This window comes from Phasianus colchicus, chromosome 2 (assembly GCF_987193195.1).
Source record: "Phasianus colchicus chromosome 2, bPhaCol1.hap1.1, whole genome shotgun sequence".
Taxonomy (NCBI): domain Eukaryota; kingdom Metazoa; phylum Chordata; class Aves; order Galliformes; family Phasianidae; genus Phasianus; species Phasianus colchicus.
In genome coordinates this window covers 58,228,453-58,250,354 of record NC_143437.1, presented here as the reverse complement: position 1 = coordinate 58,250,354, position 21,902 = coordinate 58,228,453, and the positions used below count along the sequence as shown (strand labels likewise).

The following is a 21,902-nucleotide window of genomic DNA, read 5'->3' as shown; positions in this document are numbered from 1 at the left end:
ATAGTATTGTTTCTCACATCACCAAGACTGGATTCTTGTTTAAAAAGCCAAGATAGCTGGATTCGCATAGAATGTCAAAATGGGATTGTTCACATTCATACTGACTTTTTGACACTACTTCACCTCAGGATAAGTACATCTTCAAGGAATCAAATATGTATAGAAAAATGGAGAAACTAGCACAATTTAGCATCCTGAGAAAATATCAACATTTCTTAATGTTTAGTTTTAATATTTTTTAATCCCTTCCAGAATGCTTCATTTTATAAGTTGTTCTGGCCTGAAATATGACACTTTTAAAAACAAAGCAGAATGAAAGGTAGTTAAAAGCAATGAAGATCAAATCATGGTCAGAGCTGAGATATGCCAAGAGGAAATAGAATAAAATGGAGTAAAAGTGATGTCACAATAATAAAAATAGAGATCTCACCTTAAGATTTAATCAGATGAAAAAATAAATTAAGAAATGAAGATAAACTTAACCAAAAATAATTCAGTTAATACAGCTCTGCTTTATGCAGAACACATGCTAATATGTCAGACTGCTGAATGGGGTCTGATTGCCTTTCTCGCAATGTGCAGTTATACCATTGAAACAGTTCAGTTAAGCCAAACTGTGTTCCCAACTATGCATTTGATTCTCTGCATTGTGAATTTGTGTTAGGCATAGAAACTACATAGGAAAACCTCCTTCATGGATTTTCTAGGAAGAGCAGAGAGATAAATTCAAGAAGCATTTGTTTTTATTTAAGATACATAATATTCCAGAACTGCTGTAAAAGGGTGTTGCTGTGGTATTTATATGAAGATACTACTTTATTAGCTCAAAATTAAAAAATATGGCAAATCTCTTAATTTCATGCCATGATAATGGAGCTACATTTTTGTTCATGTCCTTTCATCTACCTTTCTTAGGCACCACTATAATGAAAGAGATTTTGTATTTTCTTCCAGGTCACTGTGTATGACATAGAATGATGGACAAGTTCCTAATTATTCTACCAAAAAACCTCCTAACCATACCAGAAACTCGTGCAGAACCAAAGAATTGCAGAATAGTTGAGTTTAGAAGTGAAATCTGGGTCCATCTGGGCCAACACCCGCTCAAGTAGGGAAACCCAGAGAGGGGTGCTCCGGCCCATGTCCAGATGGTTTCTGAAGATCTTCAGGGTGGGAGACTCCACAGAGTCTGGGAAGCCTGTTCCCATGCCCAGTAACTTGCTTTGACAATCAATCTATACGGACAGTTACTTTTTTAGGATTTGTCACTTAGGCAGTTATTAATCCAGTTAAGATGTATTTTATTGCTGTGCTAATTGTTAAATCAGAATGTTGTGTATTAACGTGTCAAAAATCCTTTTAAAGTCTAAATATATTATTTTTCACTACTTAAATTACAACAAAGAATTATATAAAGTGTGCTTAATAAGAACAGAAAGGACTTTCTTCAAGACTATGAAGATTGACACTAATTATATTCCTAGCTTTTTATTCCGTATCAATTAAAAAGTGCATTAGCATTACTTTATTTTTCTCAGAATTGTTAATAGGCTTAAATGATTGGGCTGGCTTTTAAAATATTATTATGATATCTATAGTCTACTGAAAATTCTAAACGTAGTAGCAATTGCATATTATCAGATTAGATATATCTTTAGCTAAGTCTCCCACTTGCACAATGGCTGGCCATTCCGCTTTCAAAATATTGATGACATCTTAATGTTCATTTAAAATTCTAACTATAGTTATGTAATAGTTAATTGTCTCAGTCTAAGCTAATCATCAAATCTTCCTCTATAAATACTTGAAAAAAAAAATCACCCCTATTTCTTACTCAGCTACCTTAAGATATGTGGATAGTAAAGATGAAATTAGTTTTCAGTCTGTTTCTCTGGCTGGACAATGAACAAAGTGTGAACAAACACCTTTGAAACTCTAAGAGCTGACTTCAAAATGTCTTATGCAGAATAGCATGATGCCCATCCTGAAAAATTTCAAAATGGCCAACTCTTATCCTCTGCTAGAAGCACATCTTGATTCCCTCTGACTAGAGACTACGAACAGTTACATTATTTTTAGAGTTATGAACAATTTTACATACTCCCTCTATAGCTAATAGAGCTAATAGCAAAATTCAATGCAAAATCTTAGGGAAGAAGGTAATCTCATATTACCAATCTCTAAATTGATATAACCCACCCACAGCACTGGTGTGTGTGACATTGTAAGCCTCAGTCCACTTGCACACCACAAGGAAGACAAAGAATGCTGGCTGATTTTAGATTTACCTTTTATACTCATTTGGAGTAGATTCTGGTTTTACACATACATTCTTCTCTTAATTCTCTTGACACTTACTTTTAGGTTAGTTTTTCTTCCTTTTCATTTAGTTGAAAGCACATATATAGTTCCCTGTAGTAGTTAACATAGTTAACAGTGCAGAACAGATAATCTCAGAATTTCAGAATTTTACACTAAACCCATCTTTAAAAAAAAAATCCTAAACATTGTCCTAATCTATGGAGGATGCATTTCTTCCTAATGTCTTCGGACTCCTATATCTCTTTGTTAGATTTCATAACTTATAATTTACAACAACTACACCCAATCTTCCTCCCTCCCTCTTATTATAGGTATATATTTGTTAAATTTTAATTGATACATTCACTTCATGACTGAAGTTGGAGGGGTTTTAACATGTAGGCGTACTGCTTCTTAATTGTGAGATGTGACTTCTGGACACCTCATAAATTCTTGTTAAGTAACTTTCAAATTACTTCCACTATTTGCTTTCTGTGTTTATTTTTTCTAACCCATTATCTCTGAAAATTTTATCCAGGTTTTTAAAATTCTCTCCTTTGAAGTATTGAGTGTATGTATATTACTGTCCTCTGTTTTCGCATAATGAATGCAATTAGATCCACTGATCTGTTCATCTTTATTCAAGGTAATGAGGCTCAAAATAGAATTACCTTATGTTAGGTTCAATGCCTTTTGTGTTAGACAATTATCATCTATCATTTTTAGAAACTTTAATGATGTTTTACTACAGACTGCATACAACCTCCAGCACAGGTCTTTAAAATGGAAGGCACCAAGAACAATACAATTTGTCTTTCCAGACAACAGCTCTGACACAGATAATCATCTCTGTAAAGTAAAGTGCTGCACTCACTTCTTTTACCAATGTTCTTTTTTGTAAACAAGCTTTATCTAATTATTTTAAAAATTCAGTCACATAAATGTATTTGCAATATCAATTATGTTCTATTTCTCCTCATTGTTAAGAATTTTCTGCTTCTTTAGCTGGCTACACAGACTCCTGGCATTAATCTACAAACACCAGGAAAGGAATTCATCCTCTTTCTTCCTCACTTATCTGTTTGTTCACAGAGTTTGAATTCAAAAAATACTACTATTTCTTCTATGGAAAACTTCAAATATTGTCCATTGCCTGTATGACCTTACCAGCTTATTCATCTCTTTTTAAGCCAGTGAAAAATCTTCCTATAACTTCAAGGATGGTTGAAATGCACCCCAGCAATCTTGTTTTGCCTGGTTTGTCTTATTCTTTTTCTCTGCCAATGCCAGCCTGCTTTAGCTTCAGGGAGGAAAGTGAGTAAGGTGTTTATTTTGTGATTAATGGCCACAATCACCTCATATACTAAGAGAAATTTCAGAAGTGTTGGTCTGTCAATCCTTCAGGTCCCATAAACATTTGATAAGGCAGATAGACTGCTCAGGAGATCCTGTGATAACATACCCAGGTAAGGAAGGTGCACAATCCATACTGTGAAATGTTTGTGTCCATTTGACTGAAAAAGAAGTCACTGTTTTTGTTCTCCTGTCAGTAGCCAGATTAGTCTTAAGAATCTCCTAAAGATTAGGTAAAGGAACAAAGGAAGGAAAATGTCTTAGCAAATAAAGATCTGATGTTATTGAGTATGACAGCTGATCCCATTGGCTTTGTATTTGTTTAAGTATTTGTTCTCAGACTGAAATAATATGTTGATACTTATTATACTTATACTGGTTTGATGGAAAATGTTAGTTTACATAAATTCATAGCTGTCTGTAAGAATGCTCTGAGCCAAACAAACTAAATCTCCCAAGCAAATTACCTTTTAAGAAAATATGTTATTTCCCTGGGTCTCAAAGGACAAAGCAAGCTTTGGTAAAGGAATGAGAGCTTTTATAATGTATTATGGGGAGAAGAGGAAAAAGAGATGAAAAAATTAAAGCAGCCAAAACTAAAACTATTTTGAAAGTTAGTAGTGGTGAGTGATGTGGAGTCACTGGCTGCTTACCTATTTCTCACATCATAGCTCATCACAGATTCTGAGGTTTTCACCTGAAGGTAGATAGGCACTAAAAACATCCAAATACAGGAAAATGGGGTTCCTCAAAAGAGTGATTGAAAGAACCTAAGTGGAGGCAAAGAGGGAACTATGGGAGACTGGAAGTAAAGCAAAGCAAAGCAGTGAAGATCCTAACATCTTTATCTGAGTGTGCACTGACATAACAAAAGGAAGTGTTAAAGTGTATAGAAATTCAGACTGAGAGAAAGCATTTGGCTTCTTAGGATTTTTTATTGAGCATTGCTTATACTGGACTAGCAGCAATTCTTGTTACTTACAAAAGCAAGGCTTCCTAGAACAAATCTTACACACTTCTGAGAGGCGAGAAAGAAGCTAGGTTATAACTTCTGGAGGTTGGGTTACGTGTTCTGAAAGCTGGCATAGGACTAATCATGACTGCATGCAGAGTAAAAGGTGACTTATTCTTCCCCTGACCAATATTATCCTGTTCTTTTCTCTGCACAGACTCAATCACCAATTTTAGGTGGACTTTTACTCAACCTATAATGTCTCCCAGAGCTCAGCATGCAAAGGTGAAATTTGTCATCTTACAGCACTGCCAGGAGAGAATGCATTTAATAGGTTGGGTGAAAGTCCTAAATAGTGGTATACCATTATTTTTTGTGTCCATGAATCGGTGAACTGATACAGAATACCACAGCATATTCTTGAATACATGAGAAAAGATCTTAGTATTTGGCTAAGTAGACAACAAATCTCCATTGCTTTTGTTCGCTTAACGTCAGTTAAACTTCAGTGGCACCCTGAGGCTTCTGTCTTTAGGATAAAAGAAAGAGCAGTGGATTTCAATGGTAAAGTTTCATCACAAGCAGATATAGATAACGTTGATATTGCAAATGAATTCCCTTAGTAGAGGTGTCTCTATTCTGTAAGGAAATAAAAGATCATATCATTCTTACAATTCAACAAAGATGAATAATTCAACTAATTTTGAGTAGATTAGACAGAAATCCCCTAATTTTTATAGTTAAAAATAAAGAGAAAAATAAAGATCAGAAATAAAATGTGATTTTTTTTTGCATCCTCTTAGTACTCAGTATAAAAGCAAAATTATTTAATCTCTCCTTTTTGAAATATATAAAATAAAAATGGTCTATAGTTATGTATTGTGAAAGCAGGCATATGGCGTATTGACTGCATGCCAAAGATGTATTTTTAAGGTCTGTAGATATAACATACTAAAACTGTTATCACTTGAGGAGTAATTTCTCATTATGGTTACACATACTGTGACACCGTGGTTCTTGATATCTATTGGCCCATGAATATGAGTGCCGAAGTTATAAAATAAGATTTCTTTTCATTTATTTCCATTGTTTTTCTTGTTTTAAAATTAATTTTTCTTGGTCCATGGCAACACTGGAAAGACGTGGAGACAAGATGTTGCCTGGAAGTAACAGCTGAGAGTCTTTGGATGAACAGACTGAGGAATTTTACTTTCTTGACCTCATGATTACTCTAAGCTTTTAGATATGAATACTGTTTGCTTGGATAGAAATATGAATATTTCATAGAATCATTTCATAGAATTTTTTAGATTGGAAAAGACTACAAAAATCATCCATCCCAATCATTAATTTCATTAGCAAAGTAAAGTTAGTTTAATAATTATTGTCAAAGTCTGCATCTCTCTCTATTTTTTTTCAACCTAGACTATTCTTACACAGCAGGGGAACTTCTCAGCTACACACAATTTCTTATTTGCTCATACTTCAGTGTTGAGAGCTATAGTGATTTCATATTTGAGACGTTTGATTAAGACTGCATTTAATTTCTGTTCTTTTCACTAAATTTTCATTTCTTATATTCAAATATCTGGGTGAAAGACTTTTATTTATTTATTTATTGTGAAGTGAAGTTCATGGATTTTCATGAAAATTCAGTGCTGTACTGAAGTTTCTAAAGTAACTATTTCTTTACTCTCTTAGGTACACAAGGAAATGAGTATTTCTTAACATCTATGAACTGTATTTATCTCACTCAAATATTCTGTCTAAAACAGATATGTAATAAATGAATACACATAGTAGCAGAAGAGACATGCATTACAAATCTACCTTCTCTGTGATGCAGTTAGGAATGAGATTCTTAAGTTCCCCTGTCTAAATACAGCAAAAAGTAAAATGACTCTGTTAGCTCAGAACAGTGTAGATAGAAACAAACATCAGAAAAGGACTATTCATTCCAACAGCATAGGGCACTTCTTTTAGGATATGTGAAGCTCCACCAGAGGTGCTTATCTTTTTATATCATCTACAGAATGAGATGGAGTCCTTTGTGAAGGCTGTGAGACTGTGAGGTGCCTGGAAAGAGTTGGGCAAAAGAAGAGTTGGGCAGCTTGGGAACAACACCTGCACAGGTGTTGTTATGTAACCTAAGAAATATTGCAATATAAGGTTATGAAACATATCAGGTAGCAAAAAGGGATAGGAGAATATGATAAGCAAGAAGCTGTGAGGGATAATGACTTGATATGATAAATATGTAACTGTAGTATAAGACAAGAATCAGTAGAAAGCTAGAGGGAAAGCATGAATTATGCAGACAATTATCCTTTCTGATTAGAAGAAACCTTTAGGAGTTGAATGGCAGATCCTCACAATATAGGAAATGGCAAAGAGCCTCTGAAATCCCATCTGAGTGGCAAAAGGAAGCCTACAGTTTTGTGAAGGTATTTTAGGTATTTTATTTTTAACTTGAGATGACAACAATAAAAAGTACAAAAGGGAAATCACTGAGAGAGGCTGGCTTCCCAGCAAAAGTGAAAAAGTCAGCAGGCAAGCAAAAACAGCAAATGCAGGAGGAGAGACCTCCAGATCCTAATTAAATCTTGGAAGATTTTTAAGACCCTTAAGAGAAGATAACTGGGGAAATGTCATTTGGAATTGGAGATTTGATGCAGCGAAAGAGACAAGAGAACTGCTTTAAAATGTGGTGAGATGGAATAGATCTCAGTGCCAACTCCTAAATATGATGTTAACAGTTAAATGAGGGAATTAGTAGTAACTATATATATATAATATCTTATAGTATCTATTACATTATGCTATTATATTTCACACATCTGTAAATTCTTTACGCTTCAGTGGAACTACTCATTATGTCTGAAATATGCAGGTTTATTCTGAAGCAATCACACTAAGATGGTTTCTAAAACTGAAAAACAAAAAATTTGTCTGTTTGTGACCCTGAATCAACTTCTACAGAGGAAAGTTGAGCCATGAAAGAAACGATAATAAATGAAAACACCTATGGGTGGCCAAGACAAAAAGTCATTGCCACTAATATCATCAAGCAACCAAATTATTTTTGTTCTAGGTAATTACAAAATATCATCTCTTAGTCCTGTTATTTGTCTCAGTTCAAGAAATAGAATGAGACAAAATGAAACAGATAGTGAGATGTGTCTATAAGTTGAAGTGAATGTTTCCTCACTTTGACTCATGTGTTTACATTTTTGAGAAGTAAATATTAAATTTATTCATATTTTTTTTTCTTTGTTTGGTGAGTACAGTGTTGCACATACAGTAAAGCAAGTGCCACTGGTCAAGAATACAGAGCTACATTTTCATCCAAGAAACATGGTGTGTGTGTGGGGAAGAGGGAGAATAGATGCAAATGGAAGCCATTATTTTGTATTGTGGTTTTATACAGCTAACAATGCTAAAACTAGAGTACAATATATCATCTTCACTACTGTGTGTAATCAGTGTTTATGGATTTTTATATTCTCAAATATTTCAGTTTACTCATTCAGACAAAGCATGTGCCATATCACTGAATATCTCATTGTCAGGAATTATACAGACTGAAGTAAATGGTAGATTAACCATCCATGGATTGTGAGAAAGAAGCTTCGCCATTTGGAAAGTCAGCTATAGAAGCATTACTATTTCTGATTCTGTCAGTACATTATAATTATTTGGAAGTCCTTTATTTTTAATATTAAATTCTCATACCTATAGATGTTGATCTTGTCCTAATGTTTATTCTTTGATGAAACTTACGGCTCACCTTTTTTTTTTTTTTTTTTTTTTAATATATATATATATAATACATGAGCTTCTTGCTGAAAAAATTGCTATTAAAAATGAAGGAAGTTTATTTCCTTCAGGAAAGGACTTATATCTGGCAAAATATTTGCAGGTTTTCCAGCTATCATTATGCTATTCCTGCCTTAGAAGAAATGTTATCTTGGGAGGAATTATATGTGTAAATGCTGTGTATTAAAGCAAATAAATTCTCTGAGGTTGTGTATCTCACAGGCTAAAGAAGTTAGATGGCAAGATTTTAAGACTATTTTACATCAAGGATAACTAGTTAGTGATATGTGTGAGAACCCGTAAAAAGGCATGAGTGTGCACAACATATCAGCCATAGCAGGCTGGTAAGTCATTGTAAAAGGCAATATGGGTTTTATTTGGAAAGGTAGGTCAAACATTATCACAGCAATAAAGTAAAATGATAACACACATATAAATTCAAAATTGCCAAATAATAATGGTTTTTAATGAAACCCCACCATGAATTAAAGGGGAAAAAATTATACAACATTTCTATTCTGCCTGTAGAAAATACTTAGGGACTGATAAGACCAAAAAGCCTGGTAGATTGATTAGTGTAGATTGAAAGTATTTGACCTATCCACTTGACCAGAGGGAGACAAAGATCTTTGTTCTGCAGCAAGTCTTGCTGTTTTGGGTTCTTCTGTGGAATAAAGCTGTCAGCTACTTGAAAGCAATGACATGTGTTTGAATTTGTTTGGTATTTACTATTTCAAGAGGTATAACTTTCACACATTTATCTTTAATATCAGGTTTCTGTCATTCTCTTGCTTGACAGGATTTTTAAGATGGCATGCATATTTTAATGCCAGAATATTCTAAAAGTATTTCTATTGTGTTTGTCTGCTGATTTATTTTGTGCCAAAAATGAGTCTCAATCACAAGTAGAAACTATTCTATATTAAAAAAAAAAAAAGAGAGAGGAAATTGAATCAGACCAGGCTGATTTATCATAGGCCACATTTAAACAATCATTGTTTTATAAAGAGTCTCTAAAATAGAAGACTTTTTGAGACTTACTTTCAAAATTGTTTTCCTTATTGGAGCACCAGAAAGTCCTTGGTCAGAATCCCATCATGCAAGACACTGTGCAAACAGACTGCAAAAAGATGGTCTCTTCTTCAAATAATTTAAAATCTAAGGATGAGATAAGAGTAAACAAATGCAGATGTGCAGTGAAATCAATGAAACCATGACTCAATATCAGAAATTGCAAGTCAAGAGAAGAAGTGGTGGTTTTACTGTAGCTTGTAACTGCGATGTTTTCAGCAGAAGGATATTTAAAAGCAGCTCAAAGAAGGGCAAATAAGTATCTCCATATAAGCTGATAAGAATGCTTGTTTAAATTTTTAAAAACGGATGATCTTAATTTTAACTGGAAGAACTGAAATCAGTCAGTAGACGCAGAAAGGTAAATGGTAGATTGCTATGGAAAAGATGTGTAGCTTATGTATGACTGAAAAGTTGAAGAGGTGTTAGCAAAGAGCTACGAATAAATGGTTTATAAATGAAGTATTATTTTATGAAAAAATTATTGCAGTGAAAAACGCATGCTGGAGTTATTTAGCATGTGTGCACTGGTATATATCTCTGTATCACTGCAAGCAAAAGCTTTTTTAGGCATTAACACCTCTGGAGCAGGCCATCTCCTACGTGGCTTGAAGGTTTCCTAATGAAGAAAGTGAAGATAAAGAGGTCTGGAGGGAGACACAATGTTCAGGTTTTCAAAGTATTACTCACAAGTAACATTTATTCTATATATGTCATGGGAGAAATACACACTGACAAATTTTTTTTGCAAATATATGTAAATGTGAATGTAAATTACACCTCTGACACTTGGCAGGTTGTCTGTCGAGCTCTAGCAACACCATTGATAGTAGTTGGCCTTTGAAGACTGTCAAAGTTAAAAGCTCTCAAGTGAATATGTGCTTTCACTTCATTCATGTAACTGCTCTTGAGCTGAAATATAAAATGGTAGAAATACTGATGTGCCTGCTAAGAGTGTCAAAACACCTTGCAAATTTCAATTAAACCAAAATTTTGTGCTATTACTGACTGGAGAGCAAGGCCGTAAGGAGGAGAGCTGAGCTGGTCTCTTCCACCTCCTTTACTGCAGCTCACACTTGGACTTGTGAGCCCTGAGCCCATCAGAGCTGCAGGGAGCTCACTCTCCTTGTAGATAGGGAGGAAAGGGGCCAAAGGGAGAAAATGGGAGATGCCCAAGCCATAAACAGCCAATCGGCTCCTGCCCCTCAAAAATCAGTTCCTTGAAGTGCTAGCTTACAGCTCAGAAGGCAGTAGCCGGCCCTGCAGGTTGGATGCTCTAAATAATGTGTAGTGCAGAGATACTTTGATTGATCGTGATCTGTTTTTTCCATTTTAAAATCTGATTAAAATGTCAGGCTAACACTGGACCATAATAGCTCTATTCATAGGCTTTCCTGAAAAATGAGTTACAAAAGTGGTTGAAAGATCAGTCTCCAAATACTCAGCCCTGCCGGTACACTTTTCTTCTCTGTCCTGAAATGCATACAGATCAGTGACAAAACTGCTTTTTTTAAACAGGCATGAAGCATTTAGACAAATGCACCAGCAAGGCATTGTGCTTTACTGCTGATATTGGATTTCTGTTTCCAGGTGTTAGGGAGCAAGAGAGCTCTGTGGGAAGGACACTGCTGCACACAGCCATCTGCAGCCCCCTCCATCAATCCCACCACAGGGTGCAGCTGGGCCCATTGGCCACATTTGAGGCACCTTCAAAGGGTGTATGTGGGAAAGAGCAGTAAAGGCTTCAGAGGACAGTGTCAAACTGAACATAAAAATTCAGGATAAGTATATTATGCATTACAGAAGCTTAGCTACTACTTCTAAGAATAATTACCTAGAATATGATGGCTCTGAAATTTAGACATGAAGTAGATATATTTTAGGGATGCTAGGCAAGAAGAGCTTCACTTGACATGACTGGAAATTATAAACATTTGACATTGCTAAAAATAAAGCATCAAATGAATAGGTTTTTGAAATATAAGATTATAATTCAATGTTCTGAACAGAACAATTCAAATTTATTTAGGCACAGCAGTGCTTCTGGCTACTGTTATTAAAAGGATGTGAGGTTAGCTATGTCACTAGACTCAGGTAGAAATCAGTTAAAGAGATTAAAGATATCAGTTAAGAGTAAACATTTTTGAATAAATCTGTATGACACCCAGAGTTATCAGGATATTCACATTTATGGTTGATTTTGCCTGTTAAACCTCAAATGGGTGCGATACTTTAGAATGTCTCCCTTCCATCTGAAATATATGTTAATTACCTTAAAGTGTATCAACATCATAAATTATAGATTGCTGTATATTGGTTATAGCCAACATATAAAGGCTATTAGACTCATTTATGAAGGGGGAAATGTAAGGGTAAGAGAGAGAGAGAGAAGCAGATCTCCTTTAACTCTTTTGCTACTCATCTAGTAGGAAGTGGAACTTTGTGCCCATGGTACAGACAAGCATAATCTAAGGACTGCATTAACTGGTAGAGATTTTTAATACGTCTTTTTGGCATCTAGAAGATCGCAGGAATTGTAATACTTTCACCAATTACTTTTTAAAGCCATATTTTTAACAGGTGGTATAGTGTTTTCTGAACCAAGGGTCCATATGTTGGGAATCATCTGTATGTCCAAAGAATAATTTGTGGAGTATTTATTCTATACCACAGATCCCACTTGCTATGGAAGGACTATGGAAAACTGATTTGCCACTCCTATCATTTCCATAGTAGTTATAGTAGAATATGCTGATGTAAATCCATTCAACACTCCCTCCATCTGTTCATTGCCCAAGTGATGTGACAAACAACAAAGAATGCAAAAGCTACAAAACAGCAACTTGAATCCCATGAGAATGATCCAACAACGAAAAGTTTAGGAGTCCTGTCTTCATAACATTTCGAGTATTTACAGCTGACCAAGGGAAAAGTTGGCTGACAAAGAACATCCTCTAATTAGATTTATGGGAATGACAGCTAGTTAACTCAAAATAAATCCACTGCACAATCTTTATATGTCAAATCAGGAGATTTCTGTGAAGTAGATATAATCTCATTGCTGAAACATAACACATTTTTCTGAAAAAAGTAGAGTTGACATGAGAGAGATTATGTATACTGTATACAGCATTCTCCATGCTATGTGAATAATGAAAGTAAAGAACTATGCTGCAGAATCTGAGCTAAATTTGAATATGAAAGATATGAATAAAAGGTTGAATGTAAAAGGTTGAGTTTAGAAGTGACATGTCCAGAATCCTACTCCCTCCTCCCTTCTCCCCCACAAAGAGAAAATTGAGGCATGAACATTAGTTACACACAAAATGCAACTTATATTCTGCATTTTATAATGGTGACATTCTATCAAAAGAAAAATGTATTTAAATTTAGATGGCCCTCAACATGTTCTAAGATTTTTTTGATCTCTAGTTGCAGCCATGTGAGTTTGAGATTGCAAATACATTAAGAATAAATTTATCCAGTGCTGCATGTGCATTTTAGCAAAAATTTTATAAATTGGCATTTTTATGCGCATCATGTAGACATATAGTTTTGAAATTTTGCTTTGTGCTGTCACTTTTTGACTAGCTCTATTTAGAAACTTGGAATACTTGCTGTTCCTAGATTAGATATGAGCATCAGGCATCTCCCTTTAATTCTCAGTACCATCCTTTGATATGAAATACAGAAGATTGTTTCACTCAGATGTCTATAATTTATTGCATAGTATGACTTTAGCCTCAAGGAATTTACTGCCCTGGGCAACTGACAGGGTTGACCCTTGTTCTCAATTTTGGAAAATAATCACTTAAGATCAAGATCTAAGTGGCTGTTTAGCTTTCTAAACACATAAGAATGTACATCTCTATATTTATAAAATACTTATATTGTCAGTAAATCTTGATGAAAGGCACATTTATACACTTTTAAAAGATGTTTACCTGTATATCTTTAGGGACATGCGTGTTAATTCTGCTTTGGTGTCACTCTGTTTTATACTTAAAACTATGGGAGTTGTTGATAATAAGCACACTGCAGATTTAGTTGTATTAGGGAGTAGGTGGGTAACTCAGAGGAGTCATCATAGAGAAACAAATATGAACTATTTTATATTCTTAAATATTATAGTCTCACATAAATAGAGATAAGCCAGATTAGAACACAATTTGGAAATGTATCTATAATGGCACAGCTTGAAGGAAATAAAGAGATGGGTGTGAGCACGGTGAGGCAGTGGGTGGTGTGTTTCAGCAATGATGCCATCACACTAAGTATGAAACAGTGGGTCACCTCCACTGGTTCAGATGTTTATGAGCACAGCAAGCAGGTTCTTGTTCATTGTTGGTGAAGAAGCATGCACTGAATCAAAATACACCTTCAATATGATTGGATACAGTGTCATTATTTCACGAAATATGCAGGGGAGAATTGTGTGCTTATATTACACTGCCTTTTAAAGACTATACAAGCATCATGGAGCTGAAAGTAATTGTACTTTGGAATTGCCTGGTAACGTGGCTGAGTTTTTTAATTGCTAAACTTGCTTGTCCTGCTGAGACTGAATAAGGCAAGGTAGACTTACAGTGATGTAAATTACAGTCATAATAACATGAACTTTGGTTCTACTATGAAAGGCTATAACATTAGAATTTAACTGCTATTTTTTCTTGCTACTGTTGCTTTGCTCATATATCCAGAGTTACTGTATAAGTTAGTACAAAATTTTTTGGCCTTTTACTGCTCTACACAAATACCACTTGCATCACTCTGACAGATGATACTGTTCATTTTCCCTTTTGAATTAACTCAGGTTTATGGTCTCTGTCGTTACTCAGATTAATTGGATACAGATTTTCATTTGCCTGTACAGTGTTGGAATATGAAAACGTGTTTCCCTGGAAACTCTAAATGTCTCAGGCAATCATTTACATAAACAGCATTGTCATCAAAGCTGCACAATTTTTCAGTTGAAATTAAAAAACAAACAAAAAAACTATGTAACTGATTGAAAACATTTGCATTTTAAACAATCTAAGAAAACACTTCTATTTAATTTTGGGGACCAAAGACATACTTGTTCTCATTATAAATATGAAAATAATTTCAGAAAATACTTTCGCTTATAGGCTAATAGTGTTCTGGAAAATCTGTTTAAAACAGGTCCGAATTCTGCTTAACTATTTACCTCTAATTGTCATGCAAGACACTGCTGCCCTTTCCTCTGGGTAGGGCAAAAACTACTGTCTTTTTGGCACAGATTGCTTTCACCAGTCAGGAATGTTTGGATTATTTTAATTATTATTCAGGTGATTCTAATGTTCTCTTCAAAGCTATTTACAGAAATTTCTTTGAATTGTTATTTTTTTCCCCACAGATATCCAACCAATATTCTCTTCTCCTGTATTGCCTTTCCCCTTTCCCTTCTCTGCTGTCTACCCTTTTGCCCATGGAATGCCAAAGTATTGGGAAATAGGAAAAGTGCATGCACGTGCACATATGTGCTCCCATATGCATTCAGCACTGCATTGTGTCATTAGAATATTTTGTCAATTCTTTTAGATGAACTGTAGCTCCCAGGTTTTGCCATCTGCTTTAGATGTATAATGGTAGCTGCCTTCTCTTTTAATTATGATTTCTAAAATATTTGAGATCAAAGAGCAGCATGCAAAGCTTACAAAGCTGAAAGTTTTAACTCAGACCAGAGTTACTGATATGACTGGGTAAGTTAGCTTGAATTTCTCCTGTTTTTAAATGGGCATCTCTATGTAACACATCTATTTTTGAGCTGGAAGCCATAATATTAATGATTATTAGTAATTGTCTACATAAAGACATTCAGGACTTTTTATGCAATTTGATGCATTACAGAGACATTATTGCTTTTGTTTTTCAGAAGGAAAAACAATGAGTGAGGGAGAATGTGACTTCTCAAAAGGTCATACAGCAAATATTGACACAATTGAGTTCCAGAATGAAATCTTGGCTGTGGTTAAATCAAAGGCAAAACTTACAGAGATAGCAATGGGCTCTCAACCCAGGCTCCTATTCTGACTAGATGCTAATGAGAGATATCAAAGAGAAAAAGTGTTAATAAAAAGTAGTTTGGTTATTTTAGGACCTCTATTCACAGCTGAGTACTTTCTGAATATGATATGATACTGTGCCCTAAATGTTATTACATTGTCTCTCGTGTGGTGGTGCTCACGTCTGAAAATAGAGCAAGGTTAAAATATGTCCTTTTTCTTTTACTCCTTTGCAGAGTTGAGGGATGAACTGCATACATAAACAAACATTCATCAGCATGAGCACAGACTTATGTGACATTGGAAGGATTATTTTTTGTATAATTGGAGTGCCATAAAAAAGTCAGTTACTGGGACTAGATGTATCTGTGGGTACCACTTTCTTCTTACCATGTCAAACACAAATTCAGTTGTAATGATTGAATTATGTAAGGAAACGAATCATGAAAAGTTAGAAAAAGAATCTGAAACATTTAATGCTAAATTGAAGGACTCAGAAAAAGTACTCACATTCCACAGAGAATGCTATGACCAGATCCCTTAAGTCTTTCCAACTCGACTATTTTCTTTAACACTGAAGTATATTATCACACTTTGTCTGTTTCGTGCTCCGGTTCATATCTAGTGTAACTTACACATCAGAAAATATTTGACCTCAATCTAACTCTTATTGCCCTATTTCTAGGAGATATTTATCTCAATTTTCTCATACTTCTCTGTAACTGAATTAAAATATACTTACCAAATAAAATTTACAGACTTTTAAAACAGATGCAATCACCACTTTTTCATTTTCTACTAGCTTAAATATTTCTGAAACTTTAAGTGACACCCCTGTCTTTTTAAATTCCCTTTGGAGCAATACTTTTACAGGGTGTTAATCTTATGCAGGAAGATTGAAATATATTAGTAATAAATTCACAGATCATTTAGAAAATTGCAGAATTATGGTAAGTTAAAAACAACAACAACAACAACAACAACAACAAAAACAGGCTAAATGATGACCAGATTTTAAAAGTGATCGTTGTAATGAGTAGAGCAGTAAGAATTTACCTGAATAGCATTGGTCACATTCCATCCTGCTTCCCAGCTGGAGAGCAGTTTCACCTGGGTCTGCAGCAGTGGAGCTGGAGTCTCATATCCTGGATCCTGATGGCAGATGTCAAGCTCAAAGTTCAGGGGTCCATCTGGCTTCTCTCTCTCCTCACTGTGAACCCTGTTTAGTTCATCTTTTCTAGCAAAATTCACATTTTCTTCATCAGTGTCTAGGCAACTGTCCCATCTTACCATTTGCAAAAAGGAAGATGGTGTTTCCCTAAAGCAGATGAAAAGAGATGAAAAAGTCTGCTTCAGGTGAGCCATTTGGAATACTAAATATTAAAATAAAATCTTTCTTGACTTGTCTTTATTTTGATCTGCAGCTGTACATTGTTAATCCTTTTGCTAGGTTAGCACAGATACTTAGTAGTTATGATTAACAAAGTTTGTTGTTCACTTATTTATTCCAATTTCAAAAGTCAGCTAAAGAAATATCTCCAGCATCCTCAGTATGCTGCCCAGAAAGGTCTGTGGTGAGGTTTAATAGTTTGCAAGCTGCAATTTAAAATTCAAATCATTTTTCCTTCTTCCTATTGTATCTACATACATTAGTCAGTCATTCATGAAGCATCTACAGGTTGCTGCAAGAATCTTGTTCTGGAAATTATGCATGTTTCTAATACAAATAAATAGTTCTGCCAAAAGGAAGAAAAATGCTTCATTAAAACCTAGAGTTGATGGACTGACTGCAAGGTAAATGCACATAAACAAGTTCACTTCTCCTGGTGTAAGAATTTTCTTCTATGTTTTAGTGTCTACAGAGGTCAGTAGAACTTTAAAAATGTTCTTTAAAAAGCTCAAAGTTGCAAGAAAAAACCAGCTTGCTCATAACTGTATTTAACAGGGGAATGACACAGAGCTGTGATTATATGCTTACTATAGAGATGTAAACAGTGATAATTAAGACTATTCACGCTACAAAATCCTAAAAATACCTAAATATTCCTGTCCTTCCCTAGAAGGAATTTGTGAAAGAAAGGTTGCACAGTTGTAGAATTATTTATCCTCGTTTTCTTTTGATGTTTTCCAAGCTAGCCTCGTGTTTCTCTTCCCTCTTTATTTCTTTAATAAGAACACTAAATTTTAACAGCAATATTTCTACATTAAAAATTGAATAGCTAGGACAACAATCATGCTGGAAAAAACTGTTTGCTTATAAAGGGTCTGAATTTGACCACATGAGATGAAGTATAGTTCCTGTTTGCACAAGCATCACCTCTCTGTTAGCTGTAATTTCAGGAATTCTGAAAAGAAATTTCTATTTCTCAGTGAGAACATTGAATTGATAACTTCCCTGCCAGATAAATGTAAACCTCAGACTTAGTAGTACTTCTCAGTTCTCATACATTTCCAAAATTAAGTATCGAAATACCAAATAAAAATGCAAGTTTGTATGTCTTCAGAAATAACTGATTTTCAATTAAAATATTTCTTTTAGATCTCTTGGGCTTGGTGTACTGTTGGAACTATCAATTTCAATGAAATATCCTTATTAGTCTCTGACATACATCATAGTACTGGACATTATAGATTACCACTGTACAATATTTATTATTATTTATAAGACTACCTAGAGATCATAGCTGAAGTCAAGATTCCTTTGAATTAAGATTTCCTAAAATCTGTTAAGTAAGAGACAGCCTCTTTATAAGAAGTTTACAGTTTAACAAGAAAAGAAAGACAGAAACTTGGCAATTTGGGAATCTGTTCTCCTTTGCCTACTAGGCATAGATTTTTTCATTCTGTATATTATCTGCAGGTTTTATTTTTGCAGTCTGCAGGACAAATTATGCTCTTAGTTAGTTACATTGGTGCACATCTACTGGATGTTTCATATGTGACATAAGTAATGAGCAAAGGAAGATATATCAAATCTTGTTTTATTACTGCATAAAAAAGCTCTGCTTATGTGACGGCAGAAAATTTAATACTAATTGTACTACTTACAGGGCACTGGGAAAAAACAAACAGTAAAAGCAATTACTGAGAACTTGACTCAGTCAAAGGGTAGCCTCATTCTTTGTTTTTCCCATTCATTACTTCTGCTAGTCATTCTTTCTTAACATGTTCTTTATGTTCTTCATTAAACCTATTATCTGGTTTGGGGTAAAAACTTCCCAATTTATGGTAGGATACAGTCATCATTGTCCTTGTCAGCTATTTATATATTTCTATTTCAGTACCTGAAATATGATCAAAATTTTCTCCTCCTAGAGAAGCAGGCTGTCTGTGATTCATAAGTGTGGTAGGACTGGATTTCAGGAACAGGAAGAGTGGTTGGATAGGCATTAAATGATATATATCTTGGTCAGTAGGATCACAGTATAACTTTATGCCCTCAAGAATAAGATCTTCAGAACTGCCAATTGCCTTGGACATTTTTTTTTTCCCAGTTTTCCATTGTCCTTCAAGGACAACATTCAGAATAGCAATGAAAAGTGGGTCAATGAAGTTTCATAATTCCATATGCTTTTATTTTAGACAGAAGTGGAGTTACAGATCATTTTATGTGACAGTCAACCCTATCTCTTCCTTATAGCCTCATCTTAGCTATGGGACATAGATTTGTTTCAAGTACAAGGATGAGTCATGGCTGCTTAGCATGCTCTTTCATAAGGAATAAGATCTGTCTTCAGAAATAAAGTAAGTTTCTTAAAGATTCACCATTCTTAGTCAGAAGACTAGCTGGCCAAATAGAGCACTTCTAGATATAGCTTTTTTTTTTTTCTTTAGAATAAATTCCCACATAGAGGGTATACACTATTACTGTCCATAATGGGGTTACTTCACACCTGCAGGATTTTTTCAGACTTTCCCATGTCAATGCACTAGCTCCATGGGTAAACCTGAGTCCAAGAGCATGGAAATTTTGGATTTAGGCAAAGATAGATACATGGCATGCTTTCACAGAACCCTAAAGCTGCGTGATGGAGAATACTGCTGAATACCAATGTTGCGCAGTTGAGGTACGTGCTGGCTACCCCACTCCCCAACACAAGATCAGCAGGGTTCTTCTTTAGTAAAGAATAGTATCAGCCTAGCTCTCCGAAGTGCCTGAAATAAAACTCCAAACTAAAAAAGAGATTAAAGTGCAAAATGAAAAAGCATACCAAACAAATCAGTGCTCACTTTGATAAATATATCTAGAAAGAGTGTCACAGACTATTTGCCAATCCTTTGCTTTATTCATAGTGACTGAGATGAGTAAGGTGCGTAAATTTGTTTTGGTAGTGAAATAAGGACTTCAGTTCTGGTACTACAATTCTCTAATACAAACATCTGCAACATTTTTCACAATTGCAACGGGTACTTCTTACCAGTGCTCAGATTTCTGATCAGAGTTCATTTTATCCAGGTGTTTATACCAGTTACACAAATTTGGGAAGTTGATACAGAGTGTGCATAGCATTTAATGAAAGATAATGTTAGTAGTTGACTGTATATTTAATAAAAGTCTTCTTTGGCATATGTTTAGATTTATTTGTGTTTTGATAATTTTCTATGTTGCTTGCTCTATGCATATTTTTCTAACAAATCTTTAACTTGTTACTTAAATTGTTTGCATACAGGATCATACTGTGATCTTCATGGATACAGGTTTTCAGAAATGTATGACTGTAAATACATATGCCACTTTAAAAGTATATAAAGAATAAAGTTCCTTACTAAGGAGCCAAACTCTAATTCAGACAGAAAACAATTTAAATCAAGAATAAATAAATTGAGTGGTTAACAGCACTCATACTGGAAAGTTCTTTGAATGATCTTGATTCTTGGTCAGAATTTGTAGAGGATGATTTTTCTCAGAGAACAAGTATGAAGCTGCTCAAAGCCTAAGGGTCAAGAGAAGAATTAGTTCACTAGTAGTGCAGACAGTACAAAAGAGGACTATAAGAAATACACATCTCAACGGGGTAACTTAGAGAAAATAAGAAAAAGTATAGAGACAGAAATGAAACTGAAATGGCCAAGTAGTCCAGTGTAGGATGTCACAATTATAAGCTTTTTACTTGTTTATGTAAAACAAAAAACATCAGAAATCACCATGTGACACGAGAATTGTCAGTCCTTTTTTGACAGTCTCAAAGTCGGTGTATGTTGACTGCTTCTTTTTGTTGTAGTAGAGGGAAAGAGATGCTGGCAATTTTCAGTTAGGGATATTCTGCTGGACAAAGTAGTATAATTTGTGAGTACACAAATGAGAGCACACTGAAGAAAAAAAAGTTTCATCATTTCATCAGGAGCAATTATTTAAACATATTCCCTTAAGGAATGTGTACATGATCTCCAAATAAAGATCACAGGAGATGCTAGTACCAGAAGTAGGTGTTAATATCAATTAACTGTAGCTCATTCTGAGCTACATCTTCAGGTCCCTTTCATGTACCTAGCAGAATAAGAAATGTAATTCTAGCAAATGGCTTATGTCAGTCTAAAGCTGGCATCTGAAGCAGATCAGCTGCCCCAGGTCAGTGCCATGAAATCAATCGTTTTCCCCCCTCATTTTAAGGGAAAGTCCATGATCACCAGCTTACACATGAATAAATATTTGTACAGTACCCATATGACGGCAGATGAGATGAAACTCAGAGTATATATTTTCTGAATGCTGACTTCACTTTGTGCACTGCTGCAGCGTAGCTCCTTGTGGTGTTTCTTCCAGATACTAATTAAATTTTGCATTCAAATCCATAAAGATTTTTTTGGCAATTTTGCTGATAATCTCTGTACTTTTATTCAGCAAGTTGGAAGGGACCCACAAGAATCACTGACACCAACTCCTGGCTCTGTATAGGACTACCCAGCATACAAACCCTATGTCTGAGAGTAATAATGTTCTGCACTAAGAATGACCTCCCACTGATCTCCAGCCAGACATTGAGTAACTGAACATTACACTCTGGGTACAACCTTGCAACTATTCCCTTGTCCATTGAATAGTCCACCCATCAAATACACATCCCTTCAATTTGGAGAGAAGTATGTTGTGGGGTACCATGTAAAAAGGCCATGTAGATAGATGACATCAATAGCTCCTCCCTCATCAATTGATGTAGTTATGTCATCATAAAAGATCACTTAGTTTGGCAGGACTTGTGTTTGGGAAAGACTTACATGCTGTTCCACATCACCTCCCTCTCCTCCACGTGCCTTAACATAGCTTCCAGAGGACCTGTTCCTGAAACCTCCCTTGCACAAAGGACAAGCCAACAGTTCAGTAGTCCCCCAGGTTGTCCTTCTTACCCTCCTTAAAAACAGGTGTGTCTTTGCTATTGTTCCAG

The 21,902-nt window shown here is 35.0% G+C and overlaps 1 pseudogene; it reads right to left on the bottom strand.

Annotated features, from left to right (window-relative positions):
• The window catches only part of LOC116243137 (vesicular inhibitory amino acid transporter-like), a 30,209-nt pseudogene that overhangs the window by 7,580 nt on the left and 727 nt on the right, over positions 1 to 21,902 (bottom strand).